We start from the raw sequence: 22,839 nt of genomic DNA, 5'->3' as shown, positions 1-22,839 counted from the left end.
CGGCAGCTTCATGTAAAGATGCAAAGGCTTACCGTGCTTGAAGCATGCGAATCCACACCTCCAGCATTGCAGATCTGTTAAGGACCCCACAGAAGACCCACACGGAGGTGAGGATTACAGGGGTGTGGATCACAACACAAGAAGCATGTGGGCCCACAGCTTGCACCTGAACCCTGCAGGCCTCCTCCCAATTGTAACAGAGCTCAACGAGAGGGGTGCATGATGGCAGAAGCTTTAATGGAAGCTGTTTGTATCATCTCTCCTAACCAATGTTACAAAATGACACACGCTTTCAGCGACAGCCCTACAGGTAAAAATGGAACTGTTGCTTGGCCAGAAGGCTAGTTGTCCGCCTTCTTGCGTAATACCCATGAAGCTGACCTGTTCAATAAGGAATGGTTGTGAGCATGCACACGGATGGTGCACAAGCTTACAAGAGGACGCATCAGCCATGTCAAAAACATTTTTGTTAAAGAAGCCTTTAGCCAAGCGGCTCATCATTGGGGATGCTGTTCTGTATGGTTACAGCTTTTTACAAAGCCAATACGTGTCAAAGGGGAGACTTATGGGCTTTGCCAATACTTATTTTCCCCAAAGGTCTCTCCAAAGTGTTCGTGTGCAAAAACGTATAAAGGCAACATCAAAATTGCCAATCACAAAATGTCGCAGGTACTTGGGCCTCCCACACGAGTGAGGCCCCATTTTTATAGGGAGACCCGGGGGAACGCTGGGTGGTAGAAAATTTGTGTCAGCCCGGTGAGGTCACAACTTTCCCACACCAAAATGTGTGGAAAAAGTGATATTTTCAGCTAAATTTGAGGTTTGCAGGGGATTCTGGGTAAGGAAACGTTGGGGGATCCACGTAAGCCATACCTCCCTGGAATCCCCCCGAAGTCTAGTTTTCAGAAATGTGTGGGTTTGGTAGGTTTCCCTAGATGGCCGCAGTCCACGAGGCCGAAAACCCAGGTGACCCCCCTTGCGAAACCAGGTCGTTTTGAGTTAGGCACTTTTGATGGCACCTCAATACATTCTTGCCTGTCCGGGTACTTGGGCCTCCCACACGAGTGAGGCACCATATTTATCGGGAGACCCGGGGGAATGCTGTGTGGTAGGAAATTTGTGTCAGCCCGGTGATGCCACAACTTTTTTTCAGCTAAATTTGAGGTTTGCAGGGGGATTCTGGGTAAGGAAACATTGGGGGATCCATGCAAGCCATATCTCCCTGGAATCCCCTGGTGTCTAGTTTTCAAAAATGTATAGGTTTGCTAGGTTTCCCTAGGTGCCGGCAGAGCTAGGGTTAAAAAACTACAGCTAGGCACTTTGCCAAAAAAGGGTCATTTTTCACTGTGAAATTGTGGTGTGTCCACCGTGCGTTTTGCGCAGTTTCCTGTCGCGGGCACTAGGCCTACCCACACAAGTGAGGTACAGTTTTTCTCGGAAGACTTTAGGGAACGCGGGGTGGGTGGAAATTTGTGGATCCACGCAGATTCCAGAACTTTCCACCACAGAAATGTGAGGAACATTTATTTTTTAAACATTTTTTTAGGTTTGCAAGGAATTCTGGGTAACAGAACCTGGTGAGAGTCAGTCAAGTCACCCTATCCTGGATTACCCTGGGTGTCTAGTTTTAAAAAATGTGTAGGTTTGCTAGGTTTCCCTAGGTGCCGGCAGAGCTAGGGTTCAAAAACTACAGCTAGACTCGTCGCAAAAAATGTGTAAATTTTCAGTGTGAAAATGTGGTGTGTTCACCTTAGGTTTTGAGCCACTTCCTGTCGTGGGCACTATGTGTACCCCTACAAGTGAGGTACCATTTTTATCGGGAGACTTAGGGTAATTCAGATTTGTAAAGCAACTGTTATTACCTATTGACGTTCGATGCATTTCTGCCTTCCAAATGAAAGACAATTTGTAAAAAGAAGTATTTTTGAAAAATGATCGATAATTCTCATGCTAGTATGAGCATTCCCAATTTTGGAAATGTGCAAATATCTACTGTTTCTAAACTCTATTTTGTTCCCATTTCAGAAATACATAGGTGTCTTTCATACCGATTTTCCCATGTATACATTTTCCCAGAATAATTGCTACATACCCGGTACATAATGAAAAACCATTGTAAGTCGCTGCTCAGTTTTTGGCTCTGGGTTCATCTTGTTGTTGGTGAACCTACAAGTCCTATATAACCCCACAACCAGTAAGGTCCAGCGGATCTAAAAGTATATTGCTTTCAAAGAGCTGTCATAATTAGAAGACGTTACAGGTGAAAACGTTGACACAAAAGGTTGTTTTTTTCAACTAATTTGCAATTTTTCCTATATTTAACTGTTAGTTTCTATAAAGAGACCTTGAAGGATCTACACAAATGACCCCTTGCTGAATTCAGAATTTTGTCTACTTTTCAAAAATGTATAGTTTTCCAGGATTCATTATTGCTTTTGTACCCATTTCTACCATTAACTGGAAGGAGGTTGAAAGCACAAAAAAGAGCAAAAATATTCTATGTCCCAGAAAAATGCCAAAACTGTAAAAAAAATCGGTTTTCTGACAAAAGTCTGTCATTCCCTAAAAGCTGGGAAAATGTTGATTTCAGCCCCACAAACCCTTTTTTGTTACCATTTGTAGGGAAAAACCCAGACGCTTTCATTTGCAGCACTTTTTTCCCCCTTTTCGCAAACAAACCAAAATTTAGCTGTATTTTGGCCAATTTTTGGATCCCCTCCAGGGGAATCCACAAACCCTGGGTACCTTTAGAATCCCCAGGATGTTGGAAGAAAAGAAAGCAAATTTGGCGTGGATACCTTATGTGGTCAAAAAGTTACAGGGGCCTAAGTGCGAACTACCCTAAATAGCCCAAAAAAAGGCTTAGCACGGGGGTGGGGGGGTGGGGGGGGGAGGCCTATCAGTGAAGGTGTTAAAACAGGCAAGGAATTACGTTTTTGTAGTTTGCACGATTTTTAAACAGTATTCTTGTATTTCAAAAGTTGACAGAAATTTTTTCACAGAGAAGCCCCAATGTTATCCTATGGAAGGAAATTCAATTCACAGGTAAGTTACTTTTTAGTTACTTTTCTTACTCAGTGCTGGACACCTGGGTTCAGCCCTGGGACCTTTCCTGCAAACAGTTGACAAAATTCGGTTAGGTTATTTGTGCGATTGTTAAGGAATTTTCTTAGTTTTAAAAAGTCGACACTTAGAAACTTTTTGGGAGAAAAAGTGTCAATGTTATCCTAGGAGGAAAAACAGGTTATCGGTTTTGAGGCAAGTATTCGGTCTTTGGAGTTAGGGTTCTGGGGTTAGACTCAGGGGTCTCCCAGGGTCAGTGATGCACTGTTGTTGCACCCCCAGTGGCACTCGGGCAGCCGGGTGCAGTCTTGAGGCCCAAGGATAGGGGGGCTCCGGTTGGTGGCTGCTGGCAAGCAAGCCACGGGGTTGTGGGAGCAAAGTTCCAAGGGTTAAGCTCAGGGCAAGTTGGGGACCAAGTTAGCACCAAAGGGGCACCCTCAGCGGCACTAGGGCGTCCGGGTGCTGTTTTGAGGCCGGGTGCCCTGTTGATTTCAATGGAGATTCTCCTGGACAAAGAAACACTGCAGGCTCAGGGACGAGGATCTTCCAGAAGTGACCACCGCTTCGAGGGGTAAGTTGGGATGTTGAGGGTTGGTTAGGCACCACTGGGTTGGGCACACAAGGCTGTGGGGCGTCTGGTGCAGGGGTGCCTTGGGACGTCGGATTTTCTTACCCGATCTGGTTGCGGTAGGGGGGGATCCTCTGGATGGAGGCTGCAGGCGTAGTCACAAGGCTTGAGGCAGGTAAGGGGTCACTGGATCTCGGGTCAGGAAGTCACAAGGCTTGAGGCAGGTAAGGGGTCACTGGATCTCGGGTCAGGATCGCTGGAGGGACCTCCTTGTGGTATTTTTCCACTCGAGCTCGGGCCGGGTTCGGCGGATGCAGAGTGGGCTGGATTCGCGGTCCTGGCTGGCACCAGAAGCTGCAGTTCAAACACGTCCGGTGATTACGGGGGAAACAGCTTGGAAAGTGAAGGCAGGCAGGTCCTCTGGGGTTTTTGAGGTTGCTGTCCGCTAGACATGCCGGGGTTTTGCAGGAGCAGGTTCGAGGGGGAGACAGGCCTGCAGGGCTGGGGCCAAGTCAGTGGGCGTCATCCTCTTGGTAGCTCTGCACGGCTTCTCGTCCTTCTTCTCTTCTTTTTCTTGTGGTTGTTGGATCTGAGGAAGGAAGGTTCAGGGTGCCCCTAACTACTAAACTTAGGGGTGTTACAGGTAGGTAAAGGGCAGGGACCAATGGGTCCCTTCCCTGGGGTGGGTACACCCCCTATTCTGCCACTCTCGAGTGGGAGGGGGGGCATGAGCCTGTCCCTGGTTGGCTGGGTCCCCCCATCCTCAAGATGGTGGGGATTCAAGGTTGTGCTTCACCGCGCTTCCCCCACCTGAGGGGTGGAGTTGGCAGTGGTGGGTACACCTCTCTACCTCACTTGTTTTTCCCGCCGGTTCTCCCACCTGAAAGTGGGGGTAGAACCAGTGGGAACCAGTTGCTGAGTACAGCAAGTGGTCTGGAGAAGCTCACAAAGGCGGAAGGCCTGTGAAGCTTCCCCTGCCCATCCTGGGGCAGGGGACCTAGCACCTCGTCCCAGGATGTGCATTGTTGCAGACCCTCGAGAGCGGATGGCTCTTGACCCAGGGGTCCAGCAATATGACTGGTGGGTGGCAGCCTAAGCAGCCACTCAGTTGGAACACTGGTTGTGGGTCGAGTTCAGGGGGCATTTCTAAAATGCCCTCTGTTGTGCGTTTTACATTGAAACCCACACTGGCATTAGTGTGGGTACAATGTGCTGAGAAGTTTGATACCAAACTTCCCAGACTTCAGTGTATCCATCATGGTACTGTGGAGTTCGTAATGACAACCTCCCACCACCATATACTCTTTAATGGTACACTGCACTTACAATGTCTGAGAATGGATGCAGATGCTGTAGGGGCACAGGGATCATGCCTCTGTGCCCTCACCACTGGCATAGTGCACCCAGCTAGTGGGGTGACTGACCTATGCCAGGACAGTGGTTTGTAGGCATGGCACACAGGGATGTGTGCCATGTTGACTCTTCACTTTTGATCTGCACCAAGACACGCAGCCTTCAATGGCAGTGTGTTTGTGAAAAGGTACAGGGCCCCTAAGGGTGGCACAATTGGTGCTGCAGCCCTTAGGAGCCTTCTCTGGTCACAGTGCCCTGGGTACATGGGGTACCATTTACCAGGGACCTACCTGTGGCCAGAGTTGCCAATTGGGTTTTGTTTTGAGGAAAGAACACAGGCCCTGGGGTCCTGATTGGCAGGCCCCAGGGCACATCAAGTCAAAGAGCATCAGTATCTGGCAACAAAAAAAAGGGGGGTTTACTGCAACAGAAACCCACTTTCTCACAGAGACTCGAATTGGTATCAAATTATTTATCTGGGATTTTAGTGTAACATAAAATCACTGTATGGAACAGCACAAAAACAGCACAAAAACAAGTCATGAGCCTCACTGCTGAACACCAATGCAGGAAATGGGGCTACTAGTTGAGGGGGGTGAAACCCCACACAAGCAGCAATGGCAGTTCTTGTCAGGGTGAAATACAAGCAAACCCCAAACTAACCTGTGCGTGACCCCAGGTAGCTTGGCACCAAAACAGTAAGGTTTAAAGTAGAGGCAACCAGTACATTATTTATGCAGCAATAAAGTAAAAACACAACACAAGAAACCCCCCACATCAATTTAGAAAAATAGAGTAAATGTATTATTACATTATTTGACACCAACACGACAAAAATCCAATCAGTAGATCTGGGGATATGCAATTTTAAAGAGTTAGTTAAAAGTAGCGCTTAACAGCGCCGAGCGGCAAGTGAGGTGATCCGGTCCCACCAGACCCGGATAAGGTCATGAGTTCAGCTCGACCGTGATGGAGCACGGGCAATTTCAGGGACAAAGTTAAGCCTGCCAAAGAAAATACCTTAAATCCTGGTTGCGGTTGGGGCGTGGCCTCGCCGGCGGCAAGATGGCTGAACTCTAAGTGAGCTCTGCTAGCCGAACGATTAAATCCGCCAAAATCCTGCAGCATCGAGTATGTTCTGAAGCACAGAGAGCAAGCCTGTGTTGCTGACTCATCTGGTGGCGGGACTGCCGTTTTGTCAAGACAGAAGAAGACACCAGAGCTTGACTTCCGGGCAGTGGCGCCATCGTGGCTTGTGGGAGGTCTGTCACACCAGACGGCCTCAGCCGGGATCCGGCTGGGAAGGAGATACTGACGTCGCTGCCCTGTGCTGCACTGGCATCCCTGTCCGAATTCCCAGCATCGCCATAATTTGTGGCTGGGCAGAGGCTGCAACGAGGCCGAGTGGGTACTGTGGCCTAGAGGAGATGCGGCGGGACTGGTCACCTGAGGCCGTGCCGCACCCGGGGCATCAACACTGCTGCTGCCTTGCAGAGTCCAGACGCAGCTGTGCGGGCTCCAAACCCTGCAGAGCAGACGCGTCCTGGATGTGAGGGTGCCTGGCGTGGAGGCGGAGGCCGGCCGCAGGGACACGCTGGGACCCGCTGTTGAGACCTACGCATCAGATTGCAAGTAAGGCACTGTGGCGAGGGGGCCTGGGAGGCATTGTGGCTCTGGTGGACAGCACCTAAAGGCCAGGAGGGCCCAATCACACTTGCGTGCAACCTACACTAAGACTCGGCTCGGGGTGATCCCCAAGATTGGGACAGTGTCCTTGCCGCCATTCACGCCACACAGTGCCTTATAACGTACCTGAGCGCCCTCCCCCGTGCCTGCCTCGACTTCGAGACGACCTGAGCCTCGGCATGCCGGCACGGCCGGAGTTACCTTCCCCCTGAGATAAGTGTGCGCCGGGCATGTTAGTGGGCTGCAGCCCCCGGTGTGATTCTTGGCCTGGCCGCCCTTCCGCTTGACACCGGGGGTGCCCTGTCATGGCCCCCGACACCCCAACTCCTGCTTACCCCGGTGGTGCCCTGCCTATTAGGAGAAATAAAGGTGGGGCCGGCAGTGCTCATACCCTACGTTGCAGGCTGCACCCTAAGTGGGGGGCACAAGAAAATCAACTAGAGGAAGCCCTGAGCATGCTCTACACCCCACGGCCTCCCATTGTCCAGAACCACGGCGCGGGCCCTGGCTAGCGAGGACTTTGGCAGAGGTCGCAGGCCCGAACCCCCTGCGCACTGTCAGGGCGTATGTGGCCCAACAGACGGGGCTTAACCAACTAACCATATCGCGGCGCACCATGTGAACATTGCACATTACTTTCCCAGGCCCTGGTGTTCCAACTACAGCCATAATGGGGAAAATCGACCCCAAGCAGCCTAAGCTAACCTTTGAGGGCAGTAGGACTGCAAGGTGCGGAGACCCACCCCATGAGGCCGGCGAGCAGGCCACACAGACCGATGTACCGGAAGAACAAGACGAGGATATACGTTCCCTGCTTCTGGAGGTTAAATCCAGTCTAAAAACGATGGATTCTAAAAATCAGCCACTTAGCGTCTCGACTTGACCAAGTAAAACAAAGGGTAGACTCGCATGACAATCGTATAACGCAATTGGAGGCCAGGGTGTCAAATGCGGACGACGCCAGCGCCTGCTAAAGATGGACAAGGTTCTAGAGCTCATCCGTGCCAAGATTGAAGATCTCAAATCCCGCTCTTGCAGGAACAACATCTGCTTTACAGGCAGCTGAATGCACAACAATCGTCAAAATGGAAGACTACCTGGAGTCACTACTGCACGAAATCCGGTCTCTTCATTGTCGAGCGAGCACACCGGTCCCTCGGCCCACGGCCTCCCCCGAGAGCTTCCATGCGACCTATAATAGTGCGCATATTAAACTATTAAGACCGCGATTCCATCCTGCGAAAAGTCAGAGAAATGGGCAAAGTCAGACACTAAGGTAATATTCTTTCATTCTACCCTGATTTTACCCTGGCTGTACAAGCTGCAAGACACGACTTTTTACCTGCCAAACGCCTGCTCCAGCAGCTACACATCACATATGCTCTCATGTACCCAGCCAAACTGCGGATAGACTCCAGTGACAAGCCTAGCTACTTCACAGACCCGAAAGTATTATGGCATTTGCTAAGAAACTGCAAAAATCCCACTCCCGGGCCCACTCGGCTCATCTGAAGATGGCTGCATCGGTAACAATGACTAATTATAAAGGCACATGCTGCATGACCCCTCCTAAACCAGGTTTCCTAACTGGACCGTGTCAGTGCCGCCACTGCACACTATTACCTTACACCTGTCTGACCTTGCACATCGTCCCTTGACTGTGAAAAAGTTCGCTTGGCCACCCTACATCATGGTAAGGAGGAAGACTGGCTGAGCCCACGCACCCACAGGGATAATTCCCATGTTCCTTTGGCATCTTCCAAGTTGAGGCACCTTGGGAGTGGGGAGGAATGAGTCTCAACCTAATTGGGGGGTTGGAGTGGGAGGGGGAAGGGATGGGAAGTTTACAGAGGATATGTGGTACTAGATCCATATCCTTTGGGTATGTTAAGATTTTGCACCTGTTTGACCTTGAACATGCTACGCATTGCATTCAATGGCAGCTGCATAGCGCACAATGGCACAACAAATGGCCTAGAACGGCTCAAGGCGGAAATCAAAAAACTTGACCAAGGCTACTGTACCGATCCTACCCCTGCTGCACTGGCAGACATCAGGTCAAAGTTTACATATATTAGAAACTTTTCTACAGCACTCTCTTTTGAGTAAACCAAAAGACAAATTAGTCCTAAGTATGATAACAGTGTGGATTTAGTCGTCCACAATATTCCCATTCAAATACTGAGGGCCCGATTCACAGAACTAATTTAAGACAAAATCCTAAACTTACTACCATTTTCGTATTCACAGAAGGCACTTACTCACTTCGGTATTCACAGAAGTTAGGAGTCCTAACTTTAGGACGCCTAAATGCCTGCTGTGAATACCGAACGTCTTAAAATTTGGATTTTTCTCAGTTTTTCTCAGTTTAGGAGTCCTAAAGTTAGGAGTCCTAACTATACTACTTCTGTCAACCTTTGTTTTGCCTTTCAGATCGCAGAATACTTAACTTGGTTGCGAGAGAGAGTTCAATATCAAGAGAGACAGTTCAATATAAAATTTTTGACAAAACTGCCACCTTGTGGAGTTTGATGTAATCCGTCCTACAGAGCAGTTTCAACTGGTTTAACTCATTGGGATTTTAGTTCCTTCAACTTTCAACTGTGAGACAACGGTGACTACTTTTATTATTTTGATTTGTTATGTTTAAGATGTTGTGAACACTTTTGCATATTTCCTAAGTTATGCAATGTGTTGCTTGCGCTGTAATTTACCCTTGAGTGCATTATTCAAGTACTTTGCGTGAAGGATTTGCCTGCTTTATTATTATTGTTTTAATTTACAGTGTGTGTGTCAGTCATGATATTTCTTTTAAGTACTGTGATGTGCTAAATATCAATTTATACGCTCAATGCTTATAATTCTGGTTCTAGGTTTTATATGTATGCTGTTCTATGTTCTTTTCTGTGTGGATTTGCAAGTGATGCGTTGAAATAATTTATTCTATTATTGCCAACTTTACTGGAGCCACGTTTGTGCTCAGCCGTCGTTGAGGTGCTCATTTGCTTTCATTTTGGTGATGATTTGTAGGCGATATGCTTATTTATGTGCTCAACTATCTTGTGTTTTCATGCTTAGTGAAGATGAGCTCGAGGGATGCTCAAGTTTTGATGTTTATTTCTGTTATGAACCACTTTATAGTGCTCTATTGTTAGAGGTGTTCATGTGCTTGCTATCAGGAGCCGTAGTAATGAAATGCGTGAGAGCATACACAAGAAAATAAGGTTATAGAATGAGAGACATGGCATGAAGTACAGCTGTGATTTTCCAAATGTGATATGTTTTGACAAGGAGATCCACTTACATTTTATAGTTTGATATCAGTTCCCAAATACAAATATAACAGACAAGGAAAAAACATATTAAAATCTTTCATTCCACAAAATAAATAAAAAAAGGAATACATGAAATTCTCTGTAATGCACCAAATTAACCCCTTCCTGCCTGTGGTGGTAGCCTTACTGGATGCCACCTAGACATTTGATTCACTAGAATGGCCGTTACTCTTCTCGCTGCTCTGTCGTCTGGGCTTCAGCTCTGTCTTCATCCACAAAATCAAGCTGCTATACACCTTGCCTGTTGTCAGTGGGAGTGATGTGTGGCACCCCTTGTCCCACTAGTTGTCAGGATCACGGATCGACAGCGCACCGACTGCCGTGTAATCCATACGCGGCGGCTCAGAGCACGTCTGCCCCGAGACTACCAGTCCCGGCGGGCATTGCGAGAGACGTCTCACGTGACTCGCGCAACGCCCGTCGCGGAAGCAAAAAGGGCAAAGGTCGACTCCTTCGGACCCGATAATTCTTCCTGGCTGTACGCGAGGGGAGAAGCACCGTAGTTTCAAGGAACCGGGCAGCGAGAAGGCTGCGCACCCTCCATGGGACAACAAGACTAACGAGGTACGCGTGTTTAAGCTGATCCCTACCTCTGCTCCTCTGGTGACCGAGACCCGGAAACGGTGGGTCTCATGCAGAGGAGCGTTTGGGTTTTTCTAAAACCCTCGAGCCAGCCCGCCCCTCTGTTGGAGGAGACCATAACTCGAGGGTCTCATGCAGAGGAGCGTTTCTGGTTTTAAGGCTCCTCACCCCTCCAGAAAGGCCTCATGATCACTCCGTTGGAAGGAGGTCCGTTCAGGAGATCACGCAAGGAGGGGGGTGTATGAGCATGAGTGATTATCAGCCCTGACTTTCCCCGAGTGGCTAGAGATCACGCTACCAAAACGACACCATTGTCAAATAGTCATATCGCTCCTAGACTGCATTTCGGGGCAGTAAAGACATACTGCCAGTGTGCGTGGATTATCTAGTGTGGAATTGATGATGCATAATTAATTATGGCATATCCCAGTAACTGGCAGAAGCAAGGCGTGTAGCAAGTCACGTTTCAGCAGCCAGTTATCATTATTGTTTCTTTTCTTGTGTTCCGTCTATAGATATAGGAGAAAGCTTCACAAGAAGGGGTGGCGCCATACCCACTGGGCATGAGAATAGTGCTTCATACACAAGTGGGTATGTGCAAGTGGAGAGACTGAGGCATGTAGTGTTCCATGTGTCATTATCACTGAAGTGTCGATCCGATTTGTGTGGTCTTTGTTTCTTTTGTTGTATACTAGTTGCCTGAAGCATCCTTACCACTGCCTCTTGCTCTCCCCTATACGTTAAGCCTCACCTTCTTTGCTTTTCAGGTGAGCTGAGCGAGACAGTGTACGTAATGCTGGTTTTCATGTAAACTGTTCATACAGAGGTATTACAGGAACGGAGCTCATATGGTGTTTGTCTGTTCTTGCTTTTCAGATCTCCCTCCCGCAGTCCCTACCCTTTCCTTCCCCCGCTCGATTACCCCAACAGTCCGTGTTAACTTATATGCCGGACTTGGGGTTATCCAGAGGTGGGCCCCTTTAGAGCATCAGCACCGCCCTGAGGACATCGGAACGGAGGAACCTGACACTAGTACAGGAGTGAGTGCGCGGGAGCAGCAATAAAGACTCAGAGCCAGTGTTACGGTGTCTATGGCTCTCACGTCCGCGCACCAAGTGACGTCACGTCCGCGGTAGCCAGTTTATTAAACAGGGGTCACATGACCTCGGGGCATACCATGTAGCCGCACCCTTGTGGGGAAAACTCTCTACACACCCCTCTATCTGGGCCACGTTACCCACTCATGCCCTCTTCTCACAGTGACCCGGGTGCCTTTCACATTGACAATGGTCCAGGGCGGATGGAATTTGCTGTTGATCAGTAGGTTCTTTAATAGGACCCGGTCACCCCTTTCCAGGTGCACCAGCCGGGCCCTCCGGCGTTGGCTGTTTTGAGCATGTGCCCGCTGCCTGTGGGCGTCCACCTGATCATCACCCGACGCTGCCGGGCACCACTGCAGATGGTGGGGGATGGAGTTAGTGATCACCCGTCCCATGGACAGATGCCAGGGGGCAACATCCGTGGTGGTGTGAGGGGTCTGCGATAGCTTCGGAGAAAGGAGAAGATGGCTAGCTCTATTGACTGTTGGCGTTCAAGGGCAATGCGTATTACTTTGTTTAGAGTCCGCATGAATCTTTCCACTTCCCCGTTGGCTTGCAGCCAACGAGGGGTGATCCTCCTGTGCTTAATACCCAACGACGTCAGGTTGTTTGGGCTTCCGAGTGACGACGATCGGGGATACCCACGGCGTGGGTCCAGTCACTTTTTTTTGATCATGCCAGCTTCTCCTAACTTCCTTAGCTCCTCCTCCACCATGGGGCGCAGGTGGAATGCTATTCTTTGATGACATAGTGCCACAGGTTGCACTGCGGGGTCCATGTGAAGGTGCACTTCCTTGCCGTTGAATTTTTCAATTCCTTCGAACACTGATGCGAACTCCGTCAGGATGTGCTGAATGGATTCCTGATGTACTCCAAACGCGAATATCACCATCTTTAGGTCCTCCGCTGCTCGGCAACCAAGCAGCATGCCCTGTCCATCTTCAGTCATGTACACTGTGGTGGTAAAGGAACGTGTTCCATGAGTCACGACATCTTAAATTTACCTCGTATCTTCAAGGGCTTGTCCTGGCCGTAGGCAAAGACCGTGATCTTTGTTCGGGAGCCGGTTGGATAGTCCTGTATAAAGCTGCCGACATGATGTTGATTGTGGCACCCGTGTACACAACGGCCGTAACGTCATGCTGGCCTACTTGTTTGTGACATTGGGACAGCCGTCGGTGTTTCTGAGTCGCCACTCCAATCATGTGGACCGTGTGTACCATCCGTTCCTCCCCCTCGTCGTCGTCCATATCACTCGTTTCACCACTTCCTTCCGGAACTAGGTTCACCATTGGTCTGGGTTTTCTGTATCTCTTCGAACGACACACCTTCTCGCAGTGGTTGAATTTGCCACATCCATCACATCGTTTGATTTTCGCTGGGCAGGCAGCCGCTTTGTGGGGTACTCCTCCACAGTAACCACAGTTTCGCAGATTCCCCTGGGAGGCATTCCCAGGTTCCTTCCTGCTGGGTCGGGTGCGGGCCTCTGCGTTATTACGTTCACTGGTTCCACTTTGATGGGGGACTGCAGCACTGCCTCCATGTGGGCCGCCCTGGCCTTTGATAACTCTTTGGTATGGCCCAGTGTCAGTATGTCTGTTAGCGATTTACCTGACTCCTCCAAAATTCTTTCTCGGAGTTTGACCGACGCACACCCCTGGATGATCTGTCCCCTGATTTCTTCTGTCTCGTCTCGGAATCCACACGTGGACGCTACGTTAAGCCTGGCGTGGAAATCATCAGGGGGCTCGTCGGGCAGCTGTCGTGCCTGGCGAAAAATAAAGCGCTCATAGTCCTGATTGGCCATCTCTCGAAGTATCCAGTGAGAACATTGATGAGAGTGTGGTGCGTTTTGGGCGTGGCCTCTATGAGTGTCTTCGTGATTTTGTGAATTTCCTTCCCACCCAAATGGAGCAGCAGGGCCCTCTTCTGATCCTTGTGGACTTTCGTGGCCTCAAAGAAGATCAAAAGCTGCTTCACCCAATCCTTCCACTTGGGTGCTTGTGCAGACGGGGGTCCCTCTACCACGAAGAGCTCGATGGGGGGAATGGAGGACATGGCGGGCGCTTGGCTTGCTGCGCGCTTGGGCGCTGATCTGGGCTGGTGCCAAAGTTCCAGATGTCTAGCAGTGCACTGATTTGCCGGCCAGGGCTGGGGGGAATGGGCCGTCCGCTACCTCATGGCACAGGAGAGGCGTGCGCACACTGCCACGTGGGCCTCTGGAGCGTTGTGGATGGGCAGCCGATGGGCTAGGGGAAGCTGATGCGCATGCTGAGGGCTGTTTGCCATTCATACCCTGTCAGAGCTTCTTTACACAAGGGCAGCCGGCACGGCTCACGGGTGGCGGGGCGTGCACACGCGGGGAGACGAGGGTGCACGCTGCATTAAAAAAATAATAATGATAACAGTTACCTTGTTACCACCGGTCCCGCATCTCTGCTCCTGCTCGCCTGTGTCCGACTCCAGGAACAGGAAACAGGCAACCAGGCTCCCAGGCTCCCATCCCTAAACCAATCACAACGCTTCAATGCAGCATTGTGATTGGTCTGAGCGCTGTGACACGGCGCTCTGCCTGGGGCTGGAGGGGAGGGCATGTTCTCCATGCAGGCTGTAACGCAGCCTGCATGGAGAAGAGGGAAGTGCGCATAAGAGGGCCGACCAAACAGTCATTGCGCACAGAAGTGTTCTACCACCCCTCTCCTGCTCTACAGCTCCGCCCGCCCTCACACACTCCGCTGCTGCAGGAGGACAAAATATGATAACAGTCTGCATTTCACATTAAGCTTAATACAATTTATTCGATTTGTAATATATGTTGCTCTTGTCCGGTTCGATGGGTTAAGTTCTCATGTGCTTCTTGCCAGCTTGACCTTGGCTGGGTTTCAATGGTGTCATCATAGTTCCGGGCAGGGTTTAGTCCGCGTGCGTACAGATCAGGTGGGGTAAGGATTTCAGTCACCCTCCGAGGCCCAAATACGAACTAATAATAAAGTCAGGGAAAGACATGTTAGAATACCAAATTAAATGAATTGACTGTATACCACCTATCTCTACTCGAATCCCATTTACTTATAATAATCTTTCGCATTAGCTATTAGTAGAACTTGTAAGTTTAGTTTAAGCAGTAACATGCGCATTAACATGTGAGTTTCAAGCGGCCATTTTAAAAGCTATTGCGCAGCTGTAAAAGTTTCCCTCCAAGCATAGAAAACGTCATACTACGTAGATGCAGTAGACGCATGCGTAGTGAAATTCCCACGTTTTGTCGGCCATTTTAATGACACTTGGGTTACTGGTTAGTAATACACATAGGCAAGCGTCCCCTAGATACTGTATATTGTGTGTAATGCAATTATTAGTATTCACAAACAGGTTAACTATAGTGTTATACGTTATTTGAAAGGATTGCATCTGAGCACGTTTTTTCTTTACCAAATAAACCTTGCTCCATCACCTTTATTATGCCTACTGATACCTAGATATAGATATAGAAGGCAGGTGGTGAAGACCATTAGGCTACCCATTGCTCCGCTTGCTGCAGCACCACATCCTCTCAATCAACCCGCATGTCCTTTATCTTACACTTTAAGTCCGTGCCCTTGGTAGAGAACCAGCGAGCAGACAGCTTGACAGCACATCTTAGTGTGATGAGCAGAGCAGAAAAATGGTACAACACAAAACTTCATCTAAAAGCGATGTCATGTTTATTGTTGACTTAAATGGCCATGCCCTACTCTAATGGCGGAATATAAGGAAGTTGCCATCTTAGCGCAGTTATGTTTAACACTGACGCACCAAATCTAGAGGCTGAAGCTAAGACCACCAACAACTTTCACTTCTCTATTACATGTTGAGTACCTCAAAGCAGATCTCTGCCAACTCCGCCTTTCATCGTGTGCCTCCAAGCGACGAATGGCCTCCTTTGATTCACCGCCAATGCAGACAACACAAAATGGTATTTTCAAGACGGGGCAGAGCTAGCTTTACCAATCAGCTGATTCAGTTCAGCTGTACGTGGAGTCACCATTGACAGCTTCATAATGAGAATCAAAAGCGTTGGCTGTCGTTGACTTGCGGGTTGTGTTCCCCGACTCTACCGCTCTTTCTCTGGGCTGGTTTAAAGTGGTGCCCAAGGGTTGCAACCTGAGGTTTGATTCCGGTCTTGCGTTGGAAGCCCAAAAAGGTTCCAACAGAAACTCTTGCGTTCGCTGCTCACTTTCTTGCAACTTCCGTGACACAAAGCAAAGGTACCTGCATGTGTTGTGTGCAAAGAAATTTACTACACACACTACATACATGCATATGGCTATGTGGTGTTAACTGCTGCTAGTAAGAGTGAGATGGTGTTATAAAATGAAAGAGTGCAGAATTATGTGACATCATCACATGAGCCCTACAATTCCTAACTGTGAAATCACAATATTTAGTTCCAACCGTCCTGGTTTCCTTTTCCTTATCTTTCCCCAGAGTACCAGTGAATCCATATCCAGAGGGCCAGGCAGGACTGAAGGGCGCTGTGACGGGATTGCACACGACCCAAGAAAGGTGAGTTTACTCTCCAAAATATGGAACCCACTGGAATTAAGGGGCATATTAACAAGGGCTTTATCTTGGCTTTTTTGGCTTTAAAAGCCAAAAAAGGAGAGATAAAACTAGCGCCCTATCAACAACAGGGTGCTAACATGCAAAATCGCATGTTAGCGCCCTTTTTCACTACGCTTCCCTTTGCATCTCTAATGAGATGCAAAGTGGGCGTTCCAGAGCAAAATAATAGGAGAAATGTCACTAAGCGACATTTCTCCTATTATCAAGCTTCACGCTAACCCTGTTAGAGACAAAAAAAGCAGCGCTAACCACGGTTAACGCTGCTTTTTTACGTCTGCTAATTTTCAGACTTAGCCATGTAATCCAATGGGAGGTGGATTACATGGCTAAGTCCACCATGGGCTATCAACAAGGATATCCCTGTCCTTGTAGTTTTATCACTGCATTACCAGCGATAACCTCCCAAAATGCCGCTATCGCTGGATTTTTTATCGTCTAGGCGCTAATAACGCGATAACCAGGCGATATTATCCAGCTATAGCGGGCGTTAAAAATATTAACGCTAAACGCCCTTAGCGTTATTTTTCCCTGTTCCTTGTTAATATGCCCCAAAGTAGTTTGTGAATATAATTATGCTCTCTGGACATACATGGCAAATACGATCTGGTGGTGTGATTAGTTCATAGGTAACCAGGTGACCAAGGTTCTCCCCCAGCAATCAACACTTAAACACATTGTGTGATCCTCAGCAATTTAATTATGTCTGGTGATCTCATATTGCTCCTTGTCGGGCGCGAGATGGCCCTTCAGCCTCGCCTCTTCAATATTAGGTCGCCTTGCTCTGAAGGCCTTGGGGGGGACTTTTTCTCATCATGAATCCACGCCCACAAGAGCTGAAGGGTAAAAGCAATGAATGACCTGTCACGGGGAACATCTCACACACATGGAATAACGTGAGCGCCCTGTGCACTTGATTCGCGGTCTCACAAGAAGTGGGCTGCTTAGATGCAGTCTTTTTCCATATCACGTGCACACAGCTCACCACCCCAGATTCATTCTCTGAGTTCTGTGATTCATAATAGAAAAATGACTACGACTACCAGAATGCAGCTGGGTTGTTGGCTTCAGAACCTGCGCACCTTGGTTGTTGGCACTTGATTAAAAAAAATCGGTTTACGCTGCTCAAATCGTCCCATCTTCCTGGGCCTCCGATTGCAAAAGGTAAACATTCCATAAAAAAACTACTGTTTGATGTTCTGTCCGAATTAAACTGCACTTATGTGCTGTGTACAATACCTGATGTTTAAGATATACCTGTTATTAAAAAATTTTAAAAAGTTGTCTCCAAAGCGCTCTGCGCTTCCAGGCACTATTCCGGCATAACATCAAATAGCAATAATAAAAGCATAGAAAGCAAATTAGTCACGCCGGACCAGGGTCAATGTGAGATCATCGACTGTTCACCAGTATAAAGTATTACATAAGATAATCAAGTGCCGTCTGCATATAGCGCCAAGAGGCCGAACGGCGAGCGCTGAGCTTCACTAACATCCGGAGAACTCGCAACAAATGTCGAAATTATGTATACATTAAGTGGTCCAGACCCCCATCCATACTCACTCCGGAGCGTGGAGCACCCTCGCTCACGCGCTTGGCAGCCTCTGGCAGGTATGTGTGAGCAGTCGACGCACCTAGGCTCGCCCCGTCCCTTCTCGCAGACCCGGTCCCTGGTACTGCCCCCCTCACCGTGTGTGGGCAGGCACGCACCTAGGCTCGCCCCGTCCCTTCTCGCAGACCCGGTCCCTGGTACTGCCCCCCTCACTGTGTGTGGGCAGGCGACGCACCTAGGCTCGCCCCGCCCCTTCTCGCAGACCCGGCCCCTGGTACTGCCCCCTCACCGTGTGTGGGCAGGCACGCACCTAGGCTCGCCCCGTCCCTTCTCACAGACCCGGTCCCTGGTACTGCCCCCTCACCGTGTGTGGGCAGGCACGCACCTAGGCTTGCCCCGTCCCTTCTCACAAACCCGGTCCCTGGTACTGCCCCCCTCACCGTGTGAGGGCAGGTACACACCTAGGCTCGCCCCGTCCCTTCTCGCAGACCCGGTCCCTGGTACTGCCCCCCTCACCGTGTGTGGGCAGGCACGCACCTAGGCTCGCCCCGTCCCTTCTCACAAACCCGGTCCCTGGTACTGCCCCCCTCACCGTGTGTGGGCAGGCACGCACCTAGGCTCGCCCCGTCCCTTCTCACAAACCCGGTCCCTGGTACTGACCCCCTCACCGTGAGAGGGCAGGCACGCACCTAGGCTCGCCCCGTCCCTTCTCGCAGACCCGGTCCCTGGTACTGCCCCCATCACCGTGTGTGAGCAGTCAACGCACCTAGGCTCGCCTCGTCCCTTCTCGCAGACCCGGTCCCTGGTACTGCCCCCTCACCGTGTGTGGGCAGGCGCGCCAGTTCAGGTGCTTCTCAAGCAGCCATAAAATTGTGATCCCCTTTATTTAGCACGATTACTTAATTTAATCAAGTTACAGCGGAGCCCCCGCCGGGCAGGCAGTGAGACTGGCCTACTGTGTGTGGGGGAAACAGAGCCCCGCTAATGTAATTGCCTATTATTTAGATGGCCCTTCAAAGCCGATTAAAAGAGAAATTTGAATTTTTTTTAAAATATACAGAATCCTAAAGAGGAACACGAAGGATACTTATTTGTATTTTTGTTTAAGTTAATCCTTATGTCACATATATGAGCGTGTGGAATATACACACTAAGCAGCTGCTAATGAAAAACTGAGTGTGTGTTTCTGCCTGGGAGGCACGCGATCAGCAGGGGCTGTAACCTTTTGCACTTTATAAACCTCACGCCAGCTGAAATAATATCTGTGTCTGGCCCTGGGAGGCAGACAATCGCCAGAAGCCGAAACATTCTGCTCTCTGTCAGCATCACGCGCTTAGCTTAAACAAGGCACATGAAATAAAACAACAAACCAAAACAACGGCCCTAACACAAGTAAAGGGGCCAATAGCCATAGGCGTGGCCAAGAGCCAAAAAGGAGGGACTTAAAACACTATTAACCAATACCAAGTACACAATTTTGAAAGGCACACTGGAGCACAAATGAAAACAACCATTTAAAAAGAGGCGGTCAGCCGCTTAGTAAAGTACATACTGCATGTCTCAACGAGACAGCGCTGCCTAGGCGAGACCTAAAAATTGAGGGCGAATCCCATTTCTCTCAGGACTGCCCAGATATACTGCCACCCTACCGTATCAAATGCGTGCCTCAGGTCCAACACCGCGACCACAGCTCGAGTGGGGGCATCAGCCTGGGCTTGCATCACATGGATGAGGTGTTGCATGTTGTACAGTGTGCTCCTACCAGGTATAAATCTTGTTTGGCTGACGTGGATAAGGGAGCGAACCACTAAAAGCAGTCTGTTTGCCAGTACTTTGTATCCACGTTAAGCATAGACAGCGGCCTGTAGATGGCCAGGCAAGGCGGGTCTTACCCAGACTTTAGCATCAATCCCATCGCCTCCTCTCGCATACAGGGTGGTAATACGCCGTTCTCCCTCCATCAATCGTTCTAGGAGCGGGGGTGCGAGCAACTGACAAACTCCCCCCAGCTGCCGTCCACCCCAGAGGTCTCCCACGGGGAAGGGATTCCAGGGCCTCGTGTAATTCTGACATTTTTGTGGTGTCTCAAGGCGCTGTCGCTGATCAGGTGTTAGCCTCCGCAACGCCGCCTTTGTCAGGTATTTGTCCCATCTGTCTGTTTCCGGCATATGCTTTCCTGCAAAGGCGGAAATTAAGTATTGTGTGCAGGCATTTATTTTGGCCCGGTCAAAGATGTCCTCCCCACTGTCTCCAGTTAGCCCAAGGTTGTGCATCTGTGGACACTCCTGCCGAAGTAGCAGCACCAACATCCTCCCTGCCTTACCTCCCTCTCTAAACAGTCTTTGTCTATCGGATGTGTGTACGTAATAATCTAATCACCCCCAGACCTTCCCCACCTGTTGCTTGAGCTCTGACAGCCATCGCTGTTCATCCGGCTTTAGGTCGACTTTGGTGTCGCGCTCTGCCTGTGCTTGCCCCGGTCTGAGCAACTCTCGTCCTAGCTCCCTCTGCACTCCGAAGACGTTTGCAAGGCATTCACCCTTTAATGTTACTTTATACGCTTCCCATTCTGTTGCCCTGTCCATCATGGTTCCCTGGATTTCTTGAAAGGATATCAGCTCCTAGCGGCCACAGCGTGGCCAATGGCCTAGGCCCAGGGTGGCAGACAACCACCAAGTAGGAAGTGGTCGGCAAGGTGTGGGTTCAGTAATGACGAGTGTTTAAAGATCCCAATGTCTTCTCTACACCCCAGTATGTAATCCAGCCTACTGTGTCCCCCCCAGGGCCGGACCGGGAACGTGAAGCAGCCCAGGCAAGTTATTTTAGCCCAGTCCCCATACGATGTGTAACATGCTGGCCTGGCTACTGCCAAGGAGGTTTGTGGAGAGTTCCAAGAACATTTGTGGAAAAATGGCAATAATGGTGCATTCTACAACATATGTTTCATAATATATTCAAATGTATCAACTTTTACAGTATAGTAAAGGATGATCTTACAGTGCACAAGGGTGCCCAGTCATACCTACAGACATTCTTCCAGAGAGCACAAGAAAGGCAGACCAGAGAACAGAGAACACAAAAAATAAAACAGACCAGTCCCCGTACGGTGCATAGCCAGCAGGTTCAGCGAGCGAGCCCGGTCACTGCAAGGGGCACTTGAGGAAGTTTTCCCCCAAGTAAAGTTTGGAAAAAATGTCCACAACGGTGCATTTTACAATGCATTTTTTATTATATATTCAAATGTGTTAATGTCTAAAGCAGAGTAAATGAGGATCTTAAAGTGCACCAGGATTCCTAGTGATAACCCCAGAACACAACTTGAGACTCATGGTGGCATGCACTTCAAGAAGATGAGTCATTGTTGACCCTTTCCGCTCACCCTTACTGCTCATGACCACCAGCAGCAGCAGTGAAATCTCCCAAACTAAGCAGTACTCTAGTGAATTCATAATCAAACTTTGATTTGGGCAGTGAAATTCCACAACTTCCCTTGCAGTTTAGGTCACAAAACTCAGACATGTTTCAATATGGGAGTCTTTGTATTTGCTTGCTGTGGGTTTGGAGGCCAGACATGAGCAGTCTCAACCACATGACTTCAGAGTAATTGCTTTTTGAGGTTTCATTTTATCTAAACCCATATCTTTGTTGACAACCGGAGGACACTAGTTTACTCCAAAACTAACTAAAGAAGAGTCGTTGCTGGAGAGCTTAGGGTCTTAGACTATCAGAAGCAAATTTTCTTCTGACAAAAATACTGTTATTATAACGTAATTATTGCAGAATTGGATTGATGAAAAGAAAATCTACAACCAATCAGACAATTTTTAAGCAAATGATATTTAGGTCACATCATTTCTACTGTGTGATACTTTTGCTTTTTAACATTATGACATTACCAGGCCATGATGCCAAATTTGAAAAATATGAAAGGCCAATTGAAAAGAAATGAATCTTATTAACTGGAGACACCTCCAGTTGTAGATTTTGACACCCATTGTTAGTGTGTGTATTGGTTGCTCTCCTCGCAGCTTGTGGAAGTTTAGGAGACAAAACATGTGTTGGCTGTAAGTTCTTTTATTCTTTCCATCTTTTCATCATAAATTTTCGAGCGTAAGCTGGACGCGTATCAAGAGTGCAAGGCCCGCCTGTTCCACTGTTCACAGCTGCCATTTTGGAATTCTAGTTCTAGCCTCTTAGGAGGCGTGAGCATAACATGTCTGCATTTTGCAATGCACAAGCTTCAAGGCGACGCTTTAGTGATAGCTATGTCTGAGCTGCTTGCATATTCAAGTCTAGAATGAATGAACAGTCTCAAGCTTAGCGGAGGAGTGTGGGCATCAGAGGGGTGTTTCTCTTCTCAGCTATCCCATTTCAAGGCATTTATTTGGGTGACCCCCTCAGTGCGGCATTCGCACCATCGTTGGTGATTTGGCTGGAAAATGAGGCATTAAAGCAAAGGGCTCAATGATTGGCACGGCGCCTACTTGCAAGACCCAACCCTGGCTCCAGACATCCGTCGTTCACCCATCTCTCAGTGTCAGTGAGGCAGGAGCCAAAGTGCCTACTGGGAAGACCCAACCCTGGCTCCAAACATGTGTCGTTCACCCATCTCTCAGTGTCAGTGAGGCAGGAGCCAATGTACCTACTGGGAAGACCCAACCCTGGCTCCAGACATCCGTCGTTCACCCATCTCTCAGTGTCAGTGAGACAGGAGCCAAAGCGCCTACTGGGAAGACCCAACCCTGGCTCCAAACATGCGTCGTTCACCCATCTCTCAGTGTCAGTGAGGCAGGAGCCAAAGCGCCTACTGGGAAGACCCAACCCTGGCTCCAAACACGCGTCGTTCACCCATCTCTCAGTGTCAGTAAGGCAGGAGCCAAAGCACCTACTGGGAAGACCCAACCCTGGCTCCAAACATGCGTCGTTCACCCATCTCTCAGTGTCAGTGAGGCAGGAGCCAAAGCACCTACTGGAAAGACCCAACCCTGGCTCCAAACA

General features: G+C 49.1%; 1 protein-coding gene and 1 long non-coding RNA gene across 5 annotated transcripts in view; one reads left to right on the top strand and one right to left on the bottom strand.

Annotated features, from left to right (window-relative positions):
• LOC146808631 (immunoglobulin superfamily member 1-like) overlaps nt 1-22,839 on the bottom strand; it is a 345,056-nt gene that overhangs the window by 154,250 nt on the left and 167,967 nt on the right. The window lies entirely within an intron of this gene.
• LOC146808632 (uncharacterized) overlaps nt 10,493-22,839 on the top strand; it is a 119,053-nt gene continuing 106,706 nt past the window's right edge. The window contains exons 1-2 of the long non-coding RNA XR_014968020.1: nt 10,493-10,569; nt 16,155-16,232. This is a non-coding gene — a long non-coding RNA (uncharacterized LOC146808632). The remainder of the gene's footprint in view (nt 10,570-16,154; nt 16,233-22,839) is intronic.

The sequence above is a fragment of the Triturus cristatus genome, chromosome 8, assembly GCF_964204655.1.
Source record: "Triturus cristatus chromosome 8, aTriCri1.1, whole genome shotgun sequence".
In the NCBI taxonomy this organism is placed as follows: Eukaryota; Metazoa; Chordata; class Amphibia; order Caudata; family Salamandridae; genus Triturus; species Triturus cristatus.
This window is presented reverse-complemented; position numbering and strand designations above follow the sequence as displayed.